At 41.9% G+C, this 27530-nt stretch overlaps 1 long non-coding RNA gene across 1 annotated transcript in view; it reads right to left on the reverse strand.

Moving 5' to 3' along the window:
* Positions 1-4338: 4338 nt before the first annotated feature.
* The window catches only part of LOC129531592 (uncharacterized), a 48980-nt gene continuing 25788 nt past the window's right edge, over positions 4339-27530 (reverse strand). The window contains exon 4 of the long non-coding RNA XR_010129808.1: positions 4339-5427. This is a non-coding gene — a long non-coding RNA (uncharacterized lncRNA). The remainder of the gene's footprint in view (positions 5428-27530) is intronic.

Here is a 27530-nt window from a genome sequence, read left to right on the forward strand (position 1 = left end):
CATTTTTATCCACCTATCTTTAGGTTTGTTGACTCTTTCTTCTACTGTATCCAATTTGCTGATAAGGCTGTGTATATGTTTATGCCTCTTGTCTTTTATTTCTTTATTTGCTTATTTTTATTTATGTATTTATTTATTTTTGAGACAGGTTCTCATTCTGTCATCCAGGCTGGAATGCAATGGCACCATCTCTGCTCACTGCAGCCTCTGCCTCCCAGGTTCAAGCGATACTCCTGTCTCAGCCTTCCGAGTAGCAGGGACTATAGGTGCATGCCGCTATGCCCAGCTAGTGTTTATGCCTCTTGTTTATCCATTCCACTAGATCCCATAATACCACACTCATAATTATTTCAAAGTCAACTCCCTGATTATTCCAATATTTGGGTCACCTCGGATCTGGTTCTGTTGATTGCTTTGTCTTTGGACAATGGGTTGTCTTTTTTCTGGTGTTTGTATGTATGCGTGTTTCATAATTTTTTACTGAATGTTGGACCCTCTGATAAAGGAATAGTAGAGACTGATGTAAATAGTAGTTACTCTTGGAAATGAAGTCTTTCCTCAGTTCAGCTATTCATGTGGGAAGTTCTGTCAAATTTTTCAGTAGTTGAGCTGGGTTTGGGTTTTGTTTTTGCTGCAATGATCTTTAGTGCACCAAAGAATTTAAATAATCAGCTGCTATTATCTTGTTCCTAGTGTGGGGCCTGGAGCACTGGAGGAGTGTTCTCAGTGTCCCTGTTCCACTCTCATCTCTCTTTGGACTTTGTATTCTTGTGCTATAGGTGGGGATGGGGGCATCTCTCCATGCTCTTGCTTCTGCCTCAGTGATAAGGCTGCAGTGGCTTGTTACTCAGTGCAAGGCTCTTGGTTGGGGCAAGGAAGGCTTTTTTATTATCATAGTTCAGCCTCAGTCTTAGGTTCTGTGTGCCTGGGCCTTGAGGGTGAAACTTGCTTGGCATTGCTGCCCCTCCCACATCCATGGAAGCCATTTTCTGCCTTGTACCTGTATGGATTCTTGGGCAGGAGAGGGTTTCCTGCCTCACTTCCAATGAGAGCAGATATGTTGTTTGTGTCACTACAGGATACTGGGCTTGACCAGGTTTCCTGCCCTTCTCCAGGGACAGATGTTTTTTGTTTCGACTCTTCTCTCAGAAGCAGATTAACTTTGTCTAAGATTGGGGTAGAAAGGGCTTATAATCTAAGAAAGAAAAGCTCTAAAGTGAGCATTTGCCTTGGTATGTCCCTGTACTAACCAGGGACAAAAACATACCCCAATATAGATGTTTCTGGTCATTTGGCTGGCATCTTTTAGCAAAAAGATGGTTGTTACAGCAAAGCACCAGTATTTCTTAGGATAACTCACCTCCTTTTATCCTGACTTTCTGTGCTTATCAAGTAATTTCCTGGAATTATGTTACTTCTCGCTTTTCTTCCTTCTGGAAAGAATTTGTGTTGTACTCTTTTGTTATTTAAAAATAGCTAATAAGTCTGATGATTGGGAATCCTAGAACTTGATCACTCATAGGAGAACTGTATCTGGCTGACCTAATGAGCTGAGGACCAGGCCCCAGGTCCATGATGAGCCCAGAAGATCTGATGCTCTGTGAAAATGGAAAATATAGCTGGCCAGCAGAGATCTCCCTCCCTCCACTCCCCTACACTGACTACAGTACCATATTGTGAAATACAGTATTCAGCATATTTTCAATGTTACCCAAAGTACCATAAAAGGATTGACAGCATGGTTACAATATAAGCAAATCGCCTGAGAAAATCTCATTATGTCAGACTGATGGGTTCTTCTTTAGTGTGAAAATGAATATGGCCAAGCACATGAAAAAAGGTACACACAGCATTATCTGTATATGCACACATGTACATACAGAATTCATATTTATATACACATCCATAGATTCCGTTGGCTATGCTGGTTGCTAAGGTGATTCTTGCTGGAGTAAATACAGCTTTGCTGGTCAACTCAGACAGAGAAAGCTTCATTGAAGACACATCAGATCCTCTCTTGAGAATCTCTCCCCTTTACTGAGGTGCCTCTTCCTGCTCACTCCTTCCCCAATGCCAGGCAGAAACACACACTGCCAGCTGGGGAGCAGGCTCAAAGTCTGAGGAGCTCTATGTGGGAAGCCTCATTTAACACATGGAGCCCAAAAAGAAACAGGAAAAAAAAACCTCAATGTTCAGCTGAATTCCAGAAGCCTACTCATTCTAATACTAACAGATGAGTAGGAGAACAGGAAAGCAAGTGTCATGATCCCACCCCTCCCTGTTTCCCTGGCTCCCTCCCATGACCATTCCAGCCTCCTCCTCTTCCCCCAACTTTTGGATCTGAAGCAGCTCTAATGCTTAAGTCTGGAGACCCAGCATCTTTTACTTCTCAGTCTTTCAACATTTTGGCCTTGGAGGCAACTAAGGCTCTACTAAAACTGAAAGACAATTTTCTAAGAGGATGAGATAAAGAGCTTTGGAAAAGCTCAGCACTCCTTCCTGGAGAGACAAGCAGTTCTTTAAAACAGCACAGCCTGTAGAGTCAGAGACTCCCTTTAAACCCTGTTGACCAGAACACAGGGGCAGGGTCAATAGGGCCAGTTCCCCCACATGCTATTTCTGAGTACAAGTTTTATATCTCTAAACTCCAATTCTATATTTTTAATTCCTTCTTTTAAAAATATTTCTCTGTCTCCCTAATATGAGATGGAACACAAGTGATTTATATTTTGAGGTCAGGCTTGGTCTTTGGATATGCTGTATATTTCTCCCCAGATTACCCCAGAGCCAACACTCAGTCTCTTCGCTGGTTTTTCCAAGCAATCCACTCATGCCAAATTTGGGTGAGTTTAGTAGAATTAACTTTAGCTTTGGTGAAGTTACAAGAAAAGGATCACATCACAGAATAAGAAGCCTTCTCCCGTCTTCCCAGCCCTTCCTTCCCTCTGCTGTCCTTCCTCTCTACACACGGTCCCCTCCAAATTTTTCTCACTTGATTAAACATAATAATTTTTCTCTCTCTCTGAAACCTTAGTGCCAACTAACATCCAGAGCCTGGATGAGGATGTGGGGTGGTTGAAAGGAAGCTGGGAAGGGAGTAGGGTGTAGATTCTACCCAAATTTACTTAAACGTGTTCATCACAATGCTCAGGGGGAAAAAAACCTCTTCATTAACGTAATATATTCTCTTTAGAGCCTAGTCATATTACAGAAAACAAAACTTTCCCTCTGATATAAGGAAATATATACTTTTCTCAAAATGTGTGGGTAACAATAGAAATCACTTTTGACTCTAAGCCCAAACACTTTTTCCTCTTAGCCAGGAAACCTCCTGGCTAAGTCTCTTGTGGGCGCATTGTTCTCCTTGGAGAAGGTTGCTCTTCTTTTGTCAGAACTACTGGTCTCCACTCAGCTGCCTAGTAGCTGGAGCCATTTCTACCCCCTTTTTCTTCTGGCCGTGGCTGTTCTGCTCCTCTGGCCCTACCCAGTGGTAAAGCGTGCGGCCCATGGAGCCACTAGTGATGTTCTTCTGAAGTGGGACAGGTCTCTGTCTCTCATTCAGATTTATGACTTTTATTGCTCTGGTGCTTAAACATGAATCCTGTTACAGTTCTTATACATTACTTGCTCTCTCAGTTTCTTAGTGGCTCTTCTCTTGAAAGGATATCCCTCAGTATTGCACACAAAAATAACTCTTTATATCAGTCTTTACTCATTGGCCCAGGACCAGGTTCCACTGCCTTGACTTCAATGTATATCCCAGGTGTGTGTCTGTGTGTGGTGAGGGGGATACAATATACAATACTGTCAATTCTGGCCTCCTAGGCATCTTCATAGCTATCTACCTAAATGTCTATCTGTTTCTTTCTCCCAGGCTCCTTGTGCAAATAAAATTCTTTAATACCCATCTTGACATTCTAGAACAGTACTGTTGAAAGAAATGTAATGCAAGCCCCTTGTGTAACTTTAAGTTTTTAGTAGCCTTATTTTAAAAAGGAAAAGAAACAGATAAATTAATTTTAATAATATCTAAAATTTAGCTCAATATATCAAAATACTATCATTTCAACAAATAATGTAAATATTTTATTTTTTTTGCACTAAATCTTTGAAATCTAGTATATGTTTTATACTTATAGCACATCTCAGTTCAGACTAGCCACATTTCAAGTGCTTCATAGCCACAGTGGCTAGTTGCTGTCATATTGGACAACACAATTCTAGAGTTTCAAGGGTAAGTGTATAAACAGTCTACTGTCTGGAATTCTAGCAACAAACATACAAAATATGCATTGATGTATCAAGTACAAACTTCTCAGCTGAGCTTTTAAGGCCCTCTGTAATCTGTCCCACCATTCTAGCCAGTTTGATCTCCTTTCTGGTACTGCATACACCCTGATCATTCCTGCCTCTATGCTTGGCTTTTGCTGTTCCCCTGACAAATGAGCCTATTTCTGTTCCTTTTGCTGTTTTAACTTCTAGACCCAGCTAAAGTTCTCTCCTTTCCTGGACTACAGCAATTCCTATTGTTCTTTCTTCAGAACTTCCCTTAGTAACCTTTTAGAGGCTGTACCATAACATTTAGCAGTTACTTTGATTATATTATCTTTTTGTTATTTGCTGTTATAGAGGAGTCTCTTTTCTCCACCAAAACTGGGAGCCCTTTCGGAAGAGTATCCATGTTGTATACTATACTTCTCAATCACCCACATAATCTACCCTAGTGCAGAGCCCATGGTGCACACTGAAAATGCTTTTTAGTGGCTTAGTATGCATACCATTTCATTTATACCTTTTCTCTCCAGTTAGGTTGAAAACTTCTCCCAAACTAGATTCTGATTCTTTTTTTAATCTCCCACACCACTTAGCACAAATATTGCTAGGATTGAAATATCTAAGCTTAGCCAAAATTGGAGGGCAACTCACAGATTGATAAGTGCTTTTGCATACCTAATCTCATTTGATTCTCATGATAACTCTTTAATGTGGGACTTATTGATAGCATCATCACTTTCTAAATAATCAACGTGAAGCTCAGAGGAATTGATTGATTTGCTTGAGGTCACACAACAGGGAATTGCCAGAAAGCCCAAATGATCTAACTACCAATGCAAACCAATGCTTTCCATATCAGTGGTTACCACCCACACCCTTGGTGCATCCCATCTTACCCCCTCCAAATCAATGTGGAGCCAGGGGTTCTGTTTTGCTTGGTTTTTGTAATTAATGTTTCCCAGGAGATTCTTGGGCATCCAGCTCTGCCATGTCCAAGAACAAGTATTTGGGAACTACTCTTCAGACATGCTATGTAAAGGGTAGCTCCCTTCTTACTCCTGTGGGGAGGATTCCCAGGGCAAGGCATCCTTGTAAATGGTGTCCTCATCTGCTTCTTTTCCCTGGTTACTCCTCACTCCCCCTTCAACTTGCCTGAAAAGAGAAAGGAGTACAAGAATTGTTAAATGTCTGTGAATGAACTTCAATAATAGTTGAATCTAAATATAACCCCTCATGGTTATTATTCCAAAAATCCAGTGATTATAGTTCAGAACTTTGAGCTACACATTCCCTACCCCCTTTCAGTCAGAATGCCCCACACCCATTAAAAGCAGTATTATTAAAAACAGCAGCTTCTGGGCGTGCTTAGAAACAACTGTTCTCAAGTAAATAACTTGGAATGTTTTTATTTTAGAATATCAAAGGGAGTCTGGACCACATTATGGCTAATTGACTACATATTTCCATGAGCAGAAATGAAGCTATATTTTAGTTATAAAGATACCAACCACAATGTCTTTAATGTTGGTTACCAGCTTTTTTAAAAGAGGAGAGAGAAAGAAAACAAAAAGTGAATTGCACATTAAATCTCAGCTTAACTTAAATCTTAGCTCTAGTTATAGAACAAGGGGAAATTGGTGAATGTAGCACATACATTTTCTCCTAAGTACAGTGATTGCAACCATGCTGCCATAGCCCTACTTTGTATAGATCTATCCTGATTTTTAAAATGTTCTCATGGACAATTCTGTCTCTCTCTCTGTCTCTCTCTCTCTCTGTGTGTATGTGTGTGTGTGTGTGTGTTTAAGTATGTGTGTAAGTGTTATGTATCTCTTTTCCTCTTCCCTCCTCTCCCTTCCTCTCCTCCCTAATGGGAGGTGGTTAAAGCAGCCTAGCTTGCTAGAAAACAATGAGTTCTGAAAGCTGAGAAAACTTAAACTGCAGAGCCATTTCTAAAGTAAGAAATACTTACAGCAAAGTTGATCTGACTCTTTTAATGACTTGCATAATTGTTTTTTTTTTTTTTTGCTACATGTAATTAGGCTTAATAAGCATTATTTATTTTACAGCCTAATCAACCATTTTTGAGCTTAGCTAAGGGAAGGAAGTTTGAGAAAGGGTAGAGAAATGCCAGTGTGAAGCCCCCACCCCTGCTGCCCCCTCACTGTTTATCCTATCTCAGAAGAGGGGCTGCAAATGGAGCCGCACCTAGCACCCCATATTCCCAGACTCATTCTCCTCCCGGTTCACTTTGCTAGTGAGTAAATTACTCAACTGGGAATTTCTAAAATCTCTAGACTGTGGGTGGCCTTGATTAAATGCTCTAGGAAGAAAAGAAGAGAGAAGAAAAATCCTGGTTATCCAGAATTTTTGGATAATGAGTCTTTCCAGGCAGTAAAATTTCTCAGATAACTGAGCGTTTTTCCTTTAAGCTCCAGACTTTTGATTTTAACCATTTCAAATGGAAATCTAAATTAAACATATCATACTCTTCCCTGAGCTCTTAAACAATAGACACAATTTAAAATTGTCTTCACCAAGTTATAAAAAATGATAGTTTATTACATAGAAAAATCACCTCAGAGGTTGTTGAGACATGTAAGATGTTTATTCTATTAAATGATCCAGACTTATATACATGTAAGTCCTTGTAATGGTTTTTTGTTTGTTTGTTTTGTTTTGTTTTTTAAAGACAAGGTCTCCAGGCTAGAGTGCAGTGGCACAATCACAGCTCCCTGCAGCCTCCGAGTTCTGGGCTCAAGCAATCCTCCTGCCTCCACCCCACAAGTAACAAGGACTACAGGCATGCATCATCTTGCCCAGCTAATTAAAACAAATTTTTTTGTAGAGACAGGGTCTCTTGCTCTGTTGCCCAGGCTGGTTTGCAATGTTAGTTTTTTTATATCTATAATTTTTCTGAAAACATTCTTTTCTGTTGTCAGTGTACCTACCACTAGCAATTCCATTTCCCTCTTTTAAACTGCTATATTCATAAGAACTATGAATATAAGTATGAATATTAAAATATTCATAAAAATTAGAATAACTGGTCTCCACATTGAGTGTAAAGTAGAGGTAAATAGTTTCTAAGGGAGTACCTCTGAGGGAGCAAATAGGACTTTTATGTGTCCTGCTGAATTTCCTTGTTCTTGCCAACTTTCTGGATAGAGAGATTGTCAGAAGGATGAATTCTGGAAAGTTAAGAAATTATTGTGGCTATTCTAAGGAAACTGACTCAAAAACTCAGAAGGAGGGTGCTATGGTTTGAATGTGTCCCCCAAAATGCATGTGTTAGAAATTTAATCCCCAATACAACAGTATTGGGAGGTGGGGCCTTATGGGAAGTGTCTATGTCACAAGGACTCCACTCTCATAAATGCATTAATGCCAATTATAAAAGGGCTTGAGTCTGCAATCTCTTGCCTCTCATGCATGCCCTTTGCCTCATGGTGCCTCTTGCCATGTGATGGCACAGCAAGAAGGTCCTTACCAGAGATAATCCTTCAGTCTTGGATTTCCCAGCCTCAAGACCCGTGAGCCAAATAAATTTCTATTGTTTATCCAGTCTGTGGTATTCTTTATGGTAACACAAAATGGGCTAAGAAGGCAAGGTGAGATGTGAATCTCCCTTCATAGAATGTATAATAAAAATGATTTTAGGCTAGGTGCAGTGGCTCATGCCTATAATCCCAGCACTTTGAGAGGCCAAGGTAGGGGGGATCATCTGAGACCAGGAATTTGAGACCAGACTTAGCAATAAGCAAGACCCTATCCCTACAAAAAATAAGAAAATTAGCTGGGTGTGGCAGCACATGCCTGCAGTCCCAGCTACTCAAGAGGCTGAGGTAGGAAGATCACTTGTGCCCAGGAGTGCAAGGCTGCAGTAAGCTATGATTTCACCACTACACTCTAATCTGGGTGACACAGAAAGACCCCATCTCAAAATTAAACAAGAAAGATTTTACTTTTCTGATGACAAAACTAATGCATGCCAATTTTAAAAATATAGTCAAATCTTATAAATATATATGTATATAATACAGAAAAGTTCTTTATTTTCTCGCCATCCCCCAACCCCAAATAACTACTTATGAAAAGTACATCAATGCTTTTTATGTTTACATACTAGCATGTTATTATGAATTTTTAAAAACACAAATTTAAGATCTATCTGTACCTTACAACTTGATCTCTGAACTTACTAATTTATCTTGAATGTCTCATGAATTAGTCCATTTTTAGTTATTTCATTGCTTTTTTAACCACACCTTAGTATTCTATTAAGGATTGTATTAGTCACATTTCTCTAGAGGGACAGAACTAATAGAGATATAGATATAGATATAGATATATAGATATAGATATAGATATAGATACAGATGATATAGATATAGATATATCAAAAGGAGTTTACTAACTTATAAGATCACAAGGTCCCACAATAGGCTGTCTGCAAGCTGAGGAGCAAGGCGAACCAGTTTGAGTCCCAAAACTGAAGAACTTGGAATCTGATGTTTGAGGGCAGGAAGCATCCAGTACAGGAAAAAGATGTAGGCCGGGAGGCTAGGCCAGTCTGTCTTTTTCACGTTTTACTGCCTGCTTTATATTTGCTGACAGCTGATTAGATTGTGCCTGCCAGATTAAGAGTGGATCTGCCTTCCCCAGCCCACAGACTGAAATGTTTCTCTCTTTTGGAATCACCCTGACAGATATACCCAGGATCAATACTTTGTATCCTTCAATCCTATCAAGTTGACACTCAGTATTAACCATCACAAGGATATCCCGTAAGTATTGAAACAGTTCTCTGCTGATGAATATTTAGATAGTATTTAATTTTTCAACATTAAAATCAATAGTGAAGTGAACATCTTTGAATATGTATAATTGAGTGAATATTTGGGTAGAATAAATTCTTAGATGTTGATATGATTTTGCTGTGTCCCCACTCAAATCTCATCTTGAATTGTAGCTCCCATAATCCCCAAGTGTCATGGGAGGGACCCTGTGGGAGGTAATTGAATCACGGAGGCAGGTTTTCCCGTGCTGTTCTCATGATAATGAAGAAGTCTCACGAGATCTGATGATTTTATGAAGGGGAGCTCCCCTGCACCTGCTCTCTTGCCTGCAACCATGTAAGACGTGACTTTGCTCCTCCTTCACCTTCCATCATGACTGTGAGGCCTCCCCAACCATGTGGAACTGTGAGTCCATTAAATCTCTCTTTTTTATAAACTACCCAGCCTTGGGGATTTCTTCATAGCAGTATGAAAATAGACTAATATAGATATGGAATTTGACCTTTAACTTGCACTTAGAGCTGTTATATAAATACCACAACCAGGGGAGTTCAAAACTATGGAAATGCATTATCTCACAGTTATGGAGGCTAGAAGTCCAAAATAGAGGTGTCAGCAGGGCCATACTCCCTCTGAAACCTGTGGGGAAATTCTTATGTGCTTCTTCCTAGCCTCTGGTGGTTTGCTGGCAATCTCAGTTTGCAGCTGTGTAACTCTAGTCCCTGCCTTCTACATCACATGATGTCTCTTCCTGTGTGTCTCTGTTTCCACATGGCCATCTTCTTATAAGGTCACCAGTCACATTGGATTAGGGACCAACCCCACTCCACTATCAGCTGAACTAATTACATCCACAATGACCTTATTTCCAAATAAAGTCACATTCTCAGAACTGGGAGTTAGAACTTCAACATATCTTTTCTGTGTGGGGAGCAGGTGAAGTAGGGGAAGGAAGGGACACAGTTTAACTCATAACATCTTTCAAAGGATAAAGGCTTTAAACATTTAATAGATGCTGCCATTTTCTTCAAAAACATTATGCCAATGTATATTCTCATCAACAATTTATGAGAGTACCAGTTTCTCTTGGACACTGGATATTATAAATTTTCTATTATTTTCTAATCTGATAGGCAAAATTTATAACTCATTGTTATTTTATTTTGTATTTTTTATTAGTGAAATAGAACAAATTTTCACTTGCTGTACTGACTACTACAAAGAACTAAAAAAAAGGAAAAAACATGAAGAATTTTTCACTTGCTTCACTAATTTCTTTTGTGATTTGCCTCTAATGTCCTTTGCCCAATTTTTCTGTTGTACTATTCATCTTTTTCTTATTGATTTATAAGGGCTTTTTCTTTACTAGAGGAATCTATAAACTCTTTGCTTATTATATATATTGTACTTTCCTCTCAATTTGTCCTTTATTTCTGTTCTTGCTACATAGAAGCTTATTATTATTATTATTATTATTGAGACAGGGTCTCACTCTGTTGCCCAGGATGGAGTGCAGTGATGAGATCTCAGCTCACTGCAACTTCCACCTCTGGATTCAAGTGATTTTCGTGCCTCAGCCTCCTGAGTAGCTGGGATTATAGGCATGCAGCACCATACCCAACTAATTTTCATGTTTTTAGTAGAGATGAGGTTTCCATATTGGCCAGGCTGGAAGCTTATTATTTTATGTGGTTACCTTTCTCTTTTCAGAAACCAGGAATTTTCATTCTTAGAAAGACCTTATCCACCCCCAAATTATAGAAATAGATGCCAATGTTTTCTTCTAATACAATTATGGCTTCATTCATACATTTAATTTTTTTATCCCATTGATATGTATTTTAGTATAAGGGTCAGGTGACAATCCGGTATTCTTATTTTTCGAAATGGTGATCACATGGTTGTCACAGGCTGTTTATTGATGCATTTTCCCCATATATTGGAAATAACACTTGTATCATATCCTGCTTTCTGTGTAAATTGCCAGAAGCTTGGAGGTCCAGTTCTAGGCCACCCTATTCTGTTTCATTGTCCTGCCAGTCTCCTGCTAAGCTGGAACCAGTGTTAGAGTTACTGTAACTTTGTAATACAGCCTAATATCCTGTGTGGTTTTTTTCCCTCCCTTACTTTCCATAGTTTTCCTGACTGTTCTCAGAAGTTTATTCCTCTAGATTAAGTCTAAATTTTGGCAAGTTCTTTACAAAATTTCTGCAAATATTTTGATAGAATGGCATTAAATTTATAATGAGGAGAGAACTGGCACTTCATATATTTTTTCTACTCAAAAAATGGACCTCTCTATGAATTCAAATCTTTTATGTCTCTCAATATTATTCCTTTTTTCGTCATATAGCACAGGTTATATAGTTTTGTTAACTTATTCTTAAGTGTGTGTGTGTGTGTCTGTGTGTGTTTTGAAACACACACACTCCCTCTGTCACTCAGGCTGGAGTGCAGTGGCGTGATCTCAGCTCACTGCAACCTCTGCCTCTTGGATTCAAGTGATTCTCTTGCATCAGCCTCCCAAGTAGCTGGGGCTACAGGTGTGTGCCACCATGCCTGGCTAATTTTTGTATTTTTGGTAGAGTTGGGGTTTTGCTATGTTGGCCCAGCTGGTCTCAAACTCCTGACCTTAGGTGATCCACCTTCCTTGGCCTCCCAAAGTGCTGGGATTACAGGAGTGAGCCACCATGCCCGGCCTGAAGTGTTTTTAAATTACTACTAGGAATAAGATCTTTTCTTCCAGTTTAATTTTCTACCTGATTGTTGTTCAGTATGCAGGAAAATTATGGGTTTTTAAAATATTAAATAGGTAACTGGTTACTTCCTTGAATTACATTGTTTCTAATGGCTTTGCAGTTGTTTCTCTTGGGATTTCAAGTTTATTGTCACATCATCTGCAGTAACTATAATTTTGTTCCCTCTCTTACAATATTTATATCTTTTATTGGTTATCTTATCTAATTATAAAGTTTTTCCAGAAAAAATGTTAGTTAATAGCAGTAATAGTGAACATGCTTGTCTTATTCCTGATTTAAGCAGAAACCTTTCCATTGTTTGTCTGTCAACTGTGATGTTGGTTTATGATTTAGGGTACATCTGTCTATTGTATTATGGAAGTATTCCTATATTCCTATTTTGACACAGTCATTAAGAACATAAGAACATGCCACTTACTAGCTGTATGCAACCCACTTCCTAATATGTGACCTGAGGCAAGACTCTTAACCTTGCTAGGCTTTAGTGTCCTTATCTACAGACTGAACGGGAAAGGTAGTACCTCCCTCATTGTGTGATGGTTGAGGACTAAATAAGAAAACGCACACAAAGCATATCAGATAGTGCCCAATACATAATAAGGGAAAAATAAATGTTAGCTCTTATTTTTTTTTTTTACGTGAATGAACACTGAAATTTGTTACATTTATTTTCTATACCTTTGAAAGTAATCATGACTTTTCTCCTTTGACTATTAACAGGGTTAATTATAGTAATAGATTTCCTAAAATTGAATCCAGCTGATATGAGTCCCACTTTGGTATTTTAAAATGGACTACTGAATTCTATTTGCTAGTTTCCTTTTTTTTTCTTTTTTTTTTTTTTTTTTTTTGAGATAGCTCGCTCTGTCACCCAGGCTGGACTGCAGTGGTATGATCTCGGCTCACTGCAACCTCCACCTCCCGGGTTCAAGTGATTCTTGTGCCTCAGCCTCTGGTGTAGCTGGGACTACAGGCGTGTGCCACCATGCCTGGCTAATTTTTGTAATTTTAGTAGAGACAAGGTTTCACCATGTTGGCCAGGCTGGTCTCAAACTCCTGACCTCAAGTGATCTGCCTGCCTCAGCCTCCCAAAGAGCTGGGATTATAGGCATGAGCCACCATGCCTGGCTATTTCCTAATATCTTTATTAGAGCTTTTACATTGTATTTAAAAGGAAGATTACCCTGAGATATGTGTGTATGTGTGTGTGTATGATGGGTATAGGTGTGTGGCATGGGCTGTGTGTGTGCAGTATGTTTGTATCTGTGCAGTGCATGTGTGTTGGGGTGTGGGTGGTGTGGATATAAGGTGAATCTGTGTGGTGTGGTATATGTGTTGTGTGTATATGTATGTGAGGCACATTTGTATTTGGGTAGAGTGTGGTATGTGTGATGTGTGCATGAATTATGTGGATGTTTGTATTCGTGCAGTGTTTGTGTGTGTGTGTCTGGTGGGGGAACAATGCTTGTGCATAGTGTGTGGTACATAAGTGTTATCTCTATGAGGTTTTGGTACCAATGATATGTTGGCTTCCTAAAATAGGTAGGAGAATTTTTCCTTTAAGCTCTGGATGAGTTAAATAGCAACAAAATCATCTCTCCCTTAAAGGTTTAAAATGAGCAACTTGTTAAATGACCTGGGCCTTGGAAGCTTGTGGTAGCATTATCCACTTTTTCCATGGCTTGGTTTTTGGAAGATCTCTGAGTCTATTTTGATAAGAATTTCTTTGAAAATCATCCATTCATTCCCATTTATTAGAGAATAGAGAAATAGCTATTTTGGATATGACATCAAATAATAGCTCAGTCTAATTCTAAAGCTTTTCTGACATTTAGTATGAAAAGAAAAAGTAAGAGCAGTTGAGAAGTCATTTTGGCACAAAGAACACTACAGGGATAGCCAAGAGGGAAAGACAGACTGCCTCTGAGCTGGATCATCTTTGAGTAATAAAAATGGAGAAATGCGTGACTGACTTATTTACCATGACTAGATAAGTAGTAAATAAATATTAGGTTGGTGCAAAAGTAGTTGAGGTTTTTGCTATTACTTTTAATTTTTGCTATTACTTTTAACCTCAATTACTTTTGCACCAACTTAATACCTACAAAATAAATGTAATCAGTGGACTAAATTCTTCCAAATGTGGTAGCCCTTGAGGAAAATACCAAAAGCATTTTAGGGAGAGGCCTGCTAGGACACTTATGGGTCGGACGGAAGCTCCGGCAGTGGGCACCTGCAGCCGCTGACATCTCAGTAAGAAGTGCAGGCAAGGATCAAAACCCTGGGTCGAGGGACGTGCCTGCTGGCGTGGAAAGTGCAGGCTCTGAGACTAGTGAGACTTGGTTATGACGTACCAAGCTGGAGTGACCCATGGTGTTGTTCACGGGCTCTTGTCCTTACTGGAAGCTTATCTGTGTTTGTACCCACTTCCCTTCTTCCCGCCTAGACTTGAGAAGAGGGTGCTAAGTTAGCATGCTCAGTTAGATGGCCTAGAGGCATGTAGCTGAACTGCAGAGGTGTACAAGCATTCTGTCCCCAGCCTCCCCAACCCCTTTTCCACTCCCTAAGGGTGCTGACTCCTCAGTTTCCAGATGCCGACTCCTCAGTTTCCAGATGCCGCTTCTGTGGCTGAAGTTTTCCCAGAATGCAACTCTGCTCCTGGGCTCCAACACCCAGAAGTTCCTCTCTCTAGTCCAGTCAGCTGCTTCTTCCATCACCATATAGAACCTAGAAGAACACTAAGGACAGAAGGGAAGATGAAGACCCATCGTTAACTCTCTCAAGCGATCTTTCAGAGGGAAACAGACTCTCCACTCTCAATATTGACCTTCTAGTTCCTGTTTTTATTCTGAGAGAATGTTTCTGTTCCTGCTCCTCAAAGGAAATAGGTTTTATTTGGTTGGCTTTGCCTTCAATTGGCACAATTAGAACTGCAAGAGACATCACACTTGAGGAATCTGGGGCCCCAGAGGTTCAGCTCATGGTGCTGTGCACATAGCAGATTGTGATACTTCCATTTTATGTGTCAACTTCACTGGGCCACAGGGAGCCTAGCTCTTTGGTTAAACATTACTCTGGGTGTGTCTGGGAGGGTCTCTGAATGGCATTAATGTTTGAATTAATTGGTAGACTCAGTAAAGCAGGTTGGATCCGTTTCATCCAATCCACTGAAGTTCTGAATTTAAAAAAAAATAAAGCTGAGTAAGAAAGAATTCTCTTTTTCTGCCTGACTGTCTTCAAGCTGGGACATAAGTCTTCTCTTGCCTTCATACTGAGACTCAGGCTTGAATTTACACCATCAACTCACCCAGTTCTCAGGCCTTCAGAATCAGACTGGAACCACACCATCAGATCCCCAGGGTCTCCAGCTTAATAACTGCAGATCATAGACTTCTCAGCCTGCATATCTTGTGAGCCAATCTTTATAGTAAATCTCTTTCTAGTTGGCTTTGTTTCTCTGCAGAACCCAGACAAATAATGCAAGTATTTAGTAAATGCCTGCTTACTTTGTGTAAGTGGCCTTTGGCAAGTCTTGTGAGCAGTTAGTGGCAGAGTTCTGACCAGGATGTAGGGTTGCAGGCTCAACCACCTGGACTCCTTCCACCCGACCAACACCAATTCACCTCAATGGAGGTGAGGCTGGACAAAGAATGATGGTGATGAAAACAGTGGCCCCATGGGAACCACCAGAAGCTGAGCCTAAAGAATAGGAGTAAGCCAAGGAGTCACCCAGGCCCAGTGAGTATCAGGAATCGGGGCTTCAAACAAGGCCATTTGTCAGACCAGGGCAGCCTAGCAGCAGAAATGAGCTAGAAGCAAGAGACTCTCTATCCAAGGTGAAGCTTGCCTGGCTTGTCATTCTTTCATTCTTCCTGCTGTTGCAGGACACTGTGGCTTTCCCAGGAATGGCCTTCCCAGAATCTGAAGGCCCATCAGATGCCACATTAGACCTGCTACTTTTACCAGCTCCTCCTGATAGGACTACACAATATCTTTGACTTTAAGGGTTGAACTCCTAGGCAGCTGGTCTAAGAATCCATCCACAGAGTAAACACCACCTGCTGAACACCAAATGCCTCTTGACTCTCAGACTCTGTCTGTGGACCACCTGTCTCAGAATTACCCAAGATGCTTGTTAAAAATGCAAATTTCTAGACCCCACCCAGAACTACTGAATCAGCATCTCTGGGAGGGTGGCCGGGAGTCTGCATGTTTAATAATGTCTCAGGTGATTCTTATTTATGAACACTGACACTTGAGTTCTACCAGGTAACACCAAACACATACAAGTTCCCCGGATGTGGCTAAGTGGTGATGACAAACTCTGGCCCATACTCACTCCTTTGTTCATTTACTCACTCAACAAATAATTTTAAAGATTTTGTGCTCAAGGCATTGTGTTAGGTGCTGTGAAAAGTTAAATTTAACTAGTTAGCACTTATTTCTATTCAATTCACAGTTAATCCATTCTCACAGTTTTCTAGGCAACGCACAAGGTGCCACAGATCCAATGTGAATAGGTACTAATTGTGCAATTACTTTTGCACCAACCTAATAGTTTCTGACTATTAGTTTCTGATCTGAGCAGGGAGGAGGACCCTCATAGAACCAATGTGATACAGCATGAAAAGTGCTGCTGATGTTATGAATAAAATACAGTAGAGTCTAGATGGGGAAAGAGTTATATCGAAGGGTAGAAATGAAGATTCAAAAGGGTTTCGGAAATGAGATGGCATTTGAAGTAGGTCCTTAGTAGAATCTTGCTTCTTGGAAGGAGCAGGGAGAAGAAGAGCATTCTTTCAGAGGGAGGAGCCCAAGAAAAGGCACAGAGACAGGCCGGGCATGGTGGCTCATGCCTGTAATCCCAGCACTTTCGGAGGTTGAGGCGGGTGGATCACGAGGTCAAGAGATCGAGACCATCCTGGCCAACACGGTAAAACCCCATCTCTACTAAAAATACAAAAATTAGCTGGTTGTGGTGGCGGGTGCCTGTAGTCCCAGCTACTTGGGAGGATGAGGCAGGATAATAGCTTGAACATGGGAGGCAGAGGTTGCAGTGAGCCGAGATCGTGCCACTGCTCTCCAGCCTGGTGACAGATCAAAACTCCATCTCAAAAACAAAAGGCACAGAGACATAAAGATGCCAGGCATATGTGAGGTCCAATGAGTGGTCTGGTGTGATCTGCCTGTGGGGTGCCTGTCAGGAGGAAACCAGCTGAAAATGAAGCCAGAAACTCAAGCAGGTGCCGGATTGAGAGGAACCTTGAATGTTATTCTGGAGTCTGAACTTGGTCCTATGAGCCAGCAGTTCCCAAACCTGATTGTGCAACTGTGCAGATTCTTAAGCCCTAAACACTTCCGATCTGATTCAATCTGGGTGGGACCTAGGAGTCTGTATTTTCACCAAGCTCTGCAAGTAACGCTAATGCACAGCCATGGTTGGGACCCACTGAAACAAAGATTGCTAGAAGGAGTTCCAGTAAAGGAAAGTCATTATCACAGTTGGGCTCTGGGCAGCGTGGGAACCCAGGTGATTAGAGAGGCACTTAAGAAGCACATTTTTTTTTGAGACCGAGTCTCGCTCTGTCGTCCAGGCTGGAGTGCAGTGCCTGATCTCAGCTCACTGCAACCTCTGCCTTCCAGGTTCAAGCGATTCTCCTGCCTCAGCCTCTCGAGTAGCTGGGATTACAGGAATATGCCACCATACCTGGCTAATTTTTTTTTATTTCTAGTGGAGATGGGGTTTTACCATACTGGCCAGGCTGGTCTTGAACTCCTGACCTTAGGTGATCTGCCCACCTAGGCCTCCCAAAGTTCTGGGATTACAGGCGTGAGCCACTGCGCCAGCCTTAAGAAACAAAATGTAAGGCCTTCACTTTCAGCGCTTGCGCAATCCTGGAAGTAGGGCCTCCTTAAATTGTGTGCCCTTGGCACCTCACTTACCCCACCCTATCTCAGCCATAACTCTGGGGACAATGCAGAGGCCTGGAGGAAGAGGGGGACATATATCAGAGCAGGCCATAAGGAGGCCAGTACAATAGTCCTGGTGAAAGAGGATGATGGCTTCAGGGAAGGAGAGAAGATCAGGGGGGCCCTTCCAAAGCAGCACCAGCAAGATTCAGGTGATGCAGAGCAGCAGTCCAGGGGGACGCGGAGGTTCTCTGGCTTAGGGACTGGAGCATGGGTGGTGGGCACTGGCAGAGCAGATGTGAAGTAGGTTTGGGGAGAAGATACGGGGTTCAGCTTGGGACATGCTGAGTTGGAAGTTCTTGTAAGAGATTCTGGGCAGAACCGTACTACCCTTTCCCCTAAAGATTTATTTGAGTACATCTTGTTGCAAGAATCTCAACAAATTCAACAACTGGTTATTAAGCACCTACTATGTGCAAAGCCCTGTGCAGAATGCTATAGGGGTACTGGTGGGGCACAAAAAGTGAATAAGCCACTACCCTAAGTCCCCAGGACCACGTCTATGCAACGAGTAATTCCCGTATGTATTAGTCTGTACTGGATTCATTGATAGAAGTATAGCGTGTGCAGCAGATGCCTAGAAAAAGGATTTGTAAGATTAATTCTGACTGTGGAGATTGGAGAAAACTGCTTGGAGGTGGGATCTGCACTGCTTTCTGAATGTTGGTACAGGAGAGCAGAGCAAGCAAAGCAGATAAAAATTTGAGCAAAGTCACAGAAGTTGGAAATGCAGAGTAGTAGATTACTTTGAAGACCATTTACGAATAGACATTTATTCAGCACTTTATGTATGCCCAGTACAGTGGCAGTGTGGCAGCCATGAGAGCTACTACAGGGAGCTCAGTTGTCCAAGAAGCCAACATCTGCTGAAATCCACCATTTCCCTGGCGCTGAGGCCACTCTCACTCCAGAGGCCACTCTCGGCCAGTGACTGAGCAGGACAGGAATTCTTGGGCAGGCCCATTCCTAGATGATATGGTTTTGGCTGGACAGTTTTGGCTCGAAGACTCCTGGTAGCCTTGCCAAATCTTCGCTAGACTGCACCGTGGTCTAGGACACCTCCACCCAATCTCCCTTCACTGTCACCTTCCCTCAGGGTCTGATCCCACCCTTACTGGCTCACCTCAGTTTCTATCACACAGGCTTTTCTGAGGACCCAGGCTAACTCAGGTATTATGAGGGGAATTAATATCAAGGTGATTCTTTTTCACACTTCTTTGCATGTTGAATCATTCCTTAAATATCATGTGAAGGCTATCTGTCGTAAGGAATTTAGCAGAGCAATATTTTATAAAAAGAATATTTTTTTGAGAAAGGACGAATCACTGTGCACTTTTTTGTGTGCATATCAAAATTTCTCAAAAGGAATGCAGCTGATGTCAAAACAAGTTTGTAGGCCAGCCGTAGCCTCAGTGGGAGCGGACAACACTGGGGAGTGCAAAACCGAGCTGGGGATGTTCCTGCTGGCCTCACTGGCTCTGTGCTTTCTCAGACCGTACACTAAAGATGTTTTCTAAGGTTCTGTGATTTTCCAAAGATCACATGGAGTAGTGGAGACAGATTTTGGAGCCCAGAAGGTCTTGGTTCAAATTTGCAAATATATCGCTTTCTATGTAACCTCCACCTTAGGTTCCTTAACCTTTCTGAGCTGCTGTTCCCTCATCTGAAAATTGAGCTAGCATATGGAACTTGCGTAGTTACAGAGAAAATTAGAGAAAATGTATAGAGTGCCAGCTGCTCCATAATTGGGAGTTTTTGTGTTAGTTTTATCAAAAAGTTAGGCTGAATTTAGCAGTATAAAATGAAATGGAGTTGAGGTGACATCGAAGAACACTCAGGCTAAGGATCCAGTGTTCTCTCTGTCACTGCCAACAAGAGGAAACAGTTCAGGGATCCAAAGGGAAACCATCCAACAGCCAATACTAGAGATTGCACTTTTAAAATTCTTTTTAACTTCAGCTATTAGAACCAGAACCTTTGGCAGATGTTAGTATAGGATCTCATGGCACACAAACCTCTGCTCTGCTCTATCAGGGTAGTCAAAATATTGGATCAGTGGACCAAGATGTTTCCATGCCAGGTATCCCTTGGCACAGAAAATGATAGACCCTCACTCTCCTGATTCCTGGCAGAGGGCAATCCCAGTTGTGTGTACCTATAAACCTCTATAGTGGGTTAAAAATGGCTGCAAATGCTTCGACATTCCTCCCATAGAGATGTGGGCTTCATTTGCCCTCCCCTTGATTCTGAGCTGGTCCACTAGAATACAGTGGAAGGGAAGCTCTGCTAGTTCTAAGACTAGCCTTTAAGAGAACAGGCAGCTTCCTCCTTGTTGTTTTAGAGCCCTGAGTAGCCACATGGAAAGCCAGGCTGTCCTGCTAGAAAGATCACATGGAGAGGCATGAAACTACATGGAGAGAGAGACCAGCCAAGCCAGCCTTGCAGCCAGAGCCATTACCATGAAGGTGCCAGGAATGTGAAGAAAGTCATCTTGGACCCTCCAGACCAGACCAGTTGCAGCTGAATTCTACTGAACAATCCCAGGCAGCACCAGGTAGAACAAAAGAATCACCTATCTGAGAGCTGCCAAATTCCTGACTCCCCAAATAGTGAAATATAGCAAAATGATTGTTTTAAGCCACTAAATTTGGTAGTCATTTGTTATGTGGCAGTAGATAACCCTGAAGAAAGTATCTGCACTTGAACTTCCCTTTGTATAGTACCCAGGCAACCCTACAGACTTGAAATGACTTGGAACCCTGAACACTTTATTAGACTGAGGTTTGGCATATCTTGGAACTTGTTGCCTGCTTACCATTTCAGGTCTCCAGGTGTGTTTATGGGAGATATTCAAAGGAATGTACCAGACTCAATATTGAAATTGATTAGTCTCCTTCAACTGTAATTTTTTCCCCTTGATTATTGTTTTCAAATTTGGAACAATAAGATTGTAGAGAGGAGAAAGAGAAAGGATGGAGTATAGGAAAGGGAGAAAATAAAAAGAAAAAGATGGAGGGGTCTCAGGTTGGTTAGCATCTACTCAGAAAGGAAGAAATAAAATCAAAACCTCCAAATGAAGAAAGGCCCTAATCCTTGCCCACCTTTTGGAAACCCCGCCCATTGTTCCACACCAACCCCACCTTAGAGAAGGAATCAAGACAAATGGCTAACAGCCATAGAATTCCTGTATTCTCAGCTGCTATTTAACATCACTTTCTATTTTATATTCATCCATTCAGTCCACAGGCATTTATTGAATCAGTGTTTTCTGTGGGAAAAACTAAAAAATGTGGTATAATTGAAACATCTACTTCACCCATTTGAGACTGAAAAGAAGATAATATCTCTTTTCATAATCAAATTAATACAATTCTGTACCCCCATTCCAAAGGCATTCTCTGGTCCTGGAGTGTCCTGCCTGTGATACGTTCTGGAAGCCCACAGGTGATTATCCAAATGACTTCAAAGAAAGCCCATTCTGTCTGCCAAAGAAACCATCCTCTGCCACCATTGTTGCAGCACAGCTTCACTATAGAGCTGCTGAAACAGGAAGTCCATCAGACTCTTTAGCCAAAAGAAGTGCTATGGTGGCAGAGGTACATGGCAGAAAGACTTGAGGTTATTGTGCCTACCTTGTCCCCACAGCCAGCAGTCCAGTGCTGGCCTTGTGCATTGTAGGAATCACCATTGAATGTGTGTCTCACTGCCAGTTTGGCAGTGATTTCTGAGAGTTCAGGGAGGATGAGCACACCCTTCCCTCCCAATGCCTTGTCAATTTTGGGCACTTCAGACCCAAAGATCTTTAGGGAAACATCCGTGTACCTGAAAATGTTCTCCTGCCTTGGTATACCATGGAAACTTGGTGACCAGGCAGTAGAGGTTTCACAGTAGCCACAAGCTGTACCCCAAACCAGACCTTTTCCATGAGCAGGCAGATCAGGTTTCCAGAGAGAAGAGAAAGTCCCTCCCTCCCAAGCCCAAGCCTGCTTCATCTCCTGCCCCAGGATTAACCACTTGTCATCCACCATGGCCTCAACAGAAAGTCAAAAACTGTCTAACAATACATTCCCATTGTCCACAGCCACTTCAGTATAATAAAACAAAGTGTCTTGCCCTTAGAGAGGGCATGCACAAACAGAATTAGGTAGCAACAGCAGAGAAGAATACGTGCAGTCATAGAACTTGAGAGCTAGAACAGACTCCAAAGACCACGTGGTTAAACCTCCTCTGTCAAAAAAGCAGAGGCCCAGAGGCTTCACTAATCTACACAAAGCCATGCTCAGCATTTGGTAGTTGAGTCCAAGTCCTCAACCCAAGCTCTTTCCTCTAGATTTTCACATAACTGCTTCTCTTGGCCCCCTAAATTAAACTGAAAGATACTTAAATAATTTGGGGGTTTTATTTTTTTCTGTGCCTAAGAAAAACAGAAACATTCCTTGTTAAGCCAAGGCAGGGTCTGACAGAGCTTGGCAGCTGGAAGTATCTTCCAAAATCAAGAAACACCACATCTCTCTTGAAAGTGGGATCAACAGTTTGTGCCCCTTAAATGTGAAGAAACGTATTTCTTTGTGCAAAAAAAAAAAAAAATAATAATAACCGCAGTGAAATTGCTGAAGACAAATATATTGGGCAAGGAAGTTGGCAAAGCAAGAAATACTGAGTGGTTCAGAACAGTTAGTTTATTCGTGTGCAAAAAAAGGAGAAAAAATACAGGCAAATTATTTTCCATTTGCAAATATGTTCTCTGAATTTTCCCAGAAGATGAATATACAGGAATTCATGAGTTATAAGAACTGAATGCCCAATTATTTGATAAAAAGGACAGGCTGAAATAGGGCTAAAGAGGGGACAAAAATCTTTATTCACACTATAGCAAAATCTTCCCACCATTGCCATCCAGGATTATTGATGAGCTGAGTCATATACTTGAGATCACTGCTTTGAGGTGATCTCAGTTTAAAACTTACACTCCATTTATTCACATGTAAGAATGACATGAAGATGATGTAACTTTTGAAAAAAATATTAATAGGTCTTCATTTTTTCACTTTCGTTTATTAAAGTACCTGCTGCAGGTCAGGATTATAATAGTATAATCTTGATATACTATTAAAGACATATAAAAAATAAGATACAAGAACTACCCTTCATGCTCTCGCAGTCCAAGAGAGGAGGACAGACTAATAAACAAATGACAACCATGAGCATTATCAAGCCACAAGCACATCAAGCCACAAGCACATCAAGCACTATGACGGGATAATGTATAGACAATGAGCTACCAGAGGCACCTGGAGTAAAAGTAGGTAGGGGGCTAAGAGTTAAAAGAGGAGGTGCATGAGATTAAATTTAAAGAGATTAGGACTAAACTATGTAAAAGTGGATGGACAGGAAAAGTCAAATATGAGAAATGAAAAGACACAGGTGAGCAAATGACTTGGCAATCAGTTGGATGTAGGGTTTCTGGAAGAGGGAGGCAATATGTTGATTCCCAGTGACACATCTTGAACAGATGCCTAGACAGCTGACAGCAGTGCAGGCTCCTGCTGGTCATGGTCCCCCCTTGGCATCTCATGCACATAACAGAAGCAGCCAGTGCCATTATCCCAAAGGGGGTATTTCATGCACATGGCGGAATCCACCTCTGCCCAGCCCCACTTGACAAGCTCAGCTGCTGCTGACTGATCCGTAACTCTCAGAGTGCATTCATGATACAGGATGGTCTGTGACCTGTTGGAACTTAATTCCCCAGAGCTTAGATTTTCTGCCAGATTAGCCACTCTGCTTGACAATAGTGCCTTCTATTTCATGCTCAATGTTTGGACTCTTAGTCTTCATTTTTGCTTTCATACCAAGATCTCTGGTCTGACTGACTGGGTAGTGTAGTCAATCAAGTAAGGAAACTTGGAGAAAGGTTAATAAATTTTACTTTAACCTTGTGTTTTAAGTGTCCATAGGACCAAAATTCCTCCAACCAATGGGTGAAACTATTTCTTTTACTTGTTGAAATTTAGTGTACAGCTTGCCAGCCACTTTGTTTTTGTTCTTTGGCTTGAGTGTCAGCTTTTTGCTGTTCTTCCTCCCTTTCTTCTAACCTTACTGCTGCATCATGAGAAACAATATGCCTTCATTAACTCTTCTACTCAACTGCACAGGTCTGGTCTAGCAGAATGCCCATTGTATTCTTATTTTGAATTTGTTCAGTTGTCTTTGTAAGTGTGTCCCCTGTACCACACCATTGCACAGTTGTATGCATGTTGTCTTGTATTTCTTTTTTCTTACTTCCTTTCTTGTGTCATAACTCGAGAAACAGCTGCCCATCTATGATTAATTGAAGTAGAATAGGACTGATTATTAGGGCAGAAAATTCTGGAATTAGGTCTGTTCACTAGAATTAGGGGAAAGAGGGCAGGCACATATACTAGAAGTCTAGACCTAGCTATAGATGTTGGAAGTTCAGTCTGCAGGCAAAGGAAGGATGATGCGGCAGGGTGACATTGGACCAGAGGATATAATGTGTGTAGGGTGTGGGGAGTGGAGTTCATACCAGAATGGTATGGGGAGATGATGGCATTGCTTCTGACAAGGAAGACTCAGAGGCTGGTCCTGCAGATACTTGCTAACATCCAAGGAAGGTCATAATAAGACACAGAGAAGATGGCGACAGCATCTGGTTACCAGAAGAAGGCTCAGACAGAAAGCAGACCAGCCAGGGTGAGCCTGAGACCCCTTGGAGCTTCTTCAGCAGTTCTGCCTCCAGGCCGGGAGCTGTGGAGTAGGGAGGGAATGGGGAGAGAGGCATAAGGGGAGATAACTATGGCCTTGGGAGAGGAGTCGTCATTGTGATGAGCCCCTGAGGACAAGGACTGTTCCACCTCTCTGGCCTCCAATAGGAGCGCACATAGTGAGTGCTTAGTAAGTGCAAATTCAGTGAATTAAAAGGCCACCTTCAGTTAATCATTCAAAACCCATTATAGCAGATAACTTCACGGGTTTAATGTACCGCAAGGGCATAGATGGCACCCAGAAAAGGAACAATTTCATACAATAAAAGCCTGATTGTGCAGATTACAGTGATTGACAGAAATAGCCTCAGAGGCCCTGACACAGCCGATTACACACAGATGGAGACTCAGCAGCCCTCAGTGTCCAAGAGCAGCACTGCTGCCCTTGCTATGACGCAACCACACTGGGCTGTGGAGGCCGCCAGTCATCAGAAGCTCCCTTTATTTTTCTCATGGAATGGGAGAAAGGATCATCACCTTCTTAGCCCTTCATTCTTTTCTGGAGACTCTAGCTTGGGACCTGCCTGTTCATTAGGTATAAGTAACTAGTAACAACCCCTGCATATTCCTGAGTGCCTACTGGGAAGGTGAATGGGAGGTCAGTTTCCCAGGACCATTTACCCAGGTGCACCATATAAAAGGCCCAGCTTTAGTGATTCCCACACTAGTTCAGTGCATTAACTCACTGGTCTACCCAAACCACCCATACCCTAACGGGGACAGGGTTGGGAATCTGCTGTATTTAGACTCTAGACGTTAGGTCACCTACACCCATCAGAGAAGAATACATTCCTGTGGCACACGTGGGAGAGGCGCAGTTTCTACTGAGGTAAGGGTTGCCACCAGCCACCCCAGATGGACATAACGTACATTTGCACAAAAGTTGTATTTTTTTCTGGACAGATGTAAAGAGAAACCAATACTGCCTGAAGCAAAATTGTAAAACTGGGAGGTCAGTGAAATTTGCCTTGGGTATCTCCAACCCCTCCTGTTTCCCCTCAGTGGCCACACCCTGGCCTCCCCTCCCCTCTGTTCCCTGCTCCTTCCTCATTCTGGATGCCTTCCTGAGCCTTAAAACACACACACACACACACACACACACACACACACACACACACACACAGGATCTGATCACATCATTATACCTAACTGTCTCTTTCACATTACAGTAGTAACTGCCCCAGGTATTTTTATTTAAAACCTTTTATTATGGAATAAAACGGTTTCTTAGGTCTTCCCTGGAAGGAATTTTTAGGCAATATTAAACAGGTAGAATTTGTTTTTTTGTTTTGAGGGTTAATTTTTTTTTTCTTTTTACTAACAGGGGAAAGACTGGGCACAGTGGTTCATGCCTGTAATCCCAGCACTTTGGGAAGCCAAGGTGGGTGGATTACCTGAGGTCAGGAGTTCAAGACCAGCCTGGCCAACATGGTGAAACCTCGTCTCTACTAAAAATACAAAAACTAGCTGGGCATGCTGGTGCACACCTGTGGTCCCAGCTACTCAGGAGGCTGAGGCAGGAGAACCGCTTGAATCCAGGAAGTGGAGGTTGCAGCAAGCCAAGATTGCGCCACTGCACTCCAGCCTGGGTGACAGAGTGAGACTCCAACTCAAAAACAAAAACAAAAGCAAACAAACAAACAAACAAAAAAACCAGGAGTCTTTTCTGGTTTCTAAAAATTATACTGTACTATATCAAAGGCTGGCTGGCTCCAAATATCAATAAATGACTGAAAGTTGGCTTTAGATGTGTTAGATGCTGGTTAGTTACTTTAGAAGGGGCTTGGATGTGTCAGGTGCTAAGAAGCTACTTCAGAAGGGGCATCCTGGACTTCTCCCCTCCCTCAACCTTTACCCCCTACACTCCCATTCCCCTGCTAAAGACAACACCTCACATTGAAAATACTTTATGAAGTACTGAGATGGTTTTTATATGTTATCTCACTTAATCCTCCCAAGAGTCCTATGAGAGAAGATTATAATTATCCCAATTAAAAGTAATTCCATTTACTGCTTTCCCTAGAAACATCATTGCCTTGGCTCAGTGACATTATACTCTCCAGGTTTTCCTCCTCCTCCCTCACTGCTCCTTCTCAGGACCTTTGCTGGCTCCATTTCTCCCTGCCCCTTTAATACTGAGGTTCCTTAGGACATGCCCTGGAGTTGTGCTACACGAATCCTAGGCCATCTCATTCATCCAGGAACTTTAATTGCAGCATGCATGTCTAGACTCACCAAGACCTTCTGAGCCCAACCCTCTCTTGGAGATCCAAGCCTTTACAACGCTTGTGCTTGGATATCTCAAAGGTCCCTGAAATACCATATGTCTAAAGCTGAATGCCTTCTCTACCCCCACCCACCCACCACTCGCCATTACCACTGAAAAATCTGGCTCTTGTTCCTTAATTTCTCTGTCCCCAGCCCACAGTCAATGGTCAAGCCCTGTCTGCTGTTCCGCTCCTCGTGGCCTCTCACCTCCACCGCTACCATCACCTTCTCACTAGGACTCCTGCAGTACTCCCTAAATGGTTCCACCACATCCACTGTGTCCTTCTTTAACCCACTCCCTGTAGAATAACCTGAGAAGTTTTTTTAAAATACAAATCTCATCAAGCCACACCCCTGCTATAACAGTCAATAGTTGGCCATGGCCCTATAGATATGGCTCCCCAGCTTTAATATGGCCTCTGAGACTCAGGGCAGTATGAGTCCCTGCCCAGCTTTCCAGCCTTATCTCATCCCACTGTCTCTTTCACCAACACTCCTGCTTCTCTGGCTTCCTTTCAACTTCTTGGAAGTTCAAGGGTCTTGGTACCCCATGACCTTTACATCATATGTTCTTCTCATCCAACTAACTCTTAATCATCCTCAGAATCTCAGCTTAAATGTCACTTCCTCAAGGAGACCTTCCCTAATTCTTTAGATAAGGCTAACTCCCTTTG

The sequence above is a fragment of the Gorilla gorilla genome, chromosome 12 (genome assembly GCF_029281585.2).
Source record: "Gorilla gorilla gorilla isolate KB3781 chromosome 12, NHGRI_mGorGor1-v2.1_pri, whole genome shotgun sequence".
NCBI lineage: Eukaryota > Metazoa > Chordata > Mammalia > Primates > Hominidae > Gorilla > Gorilla gorilla.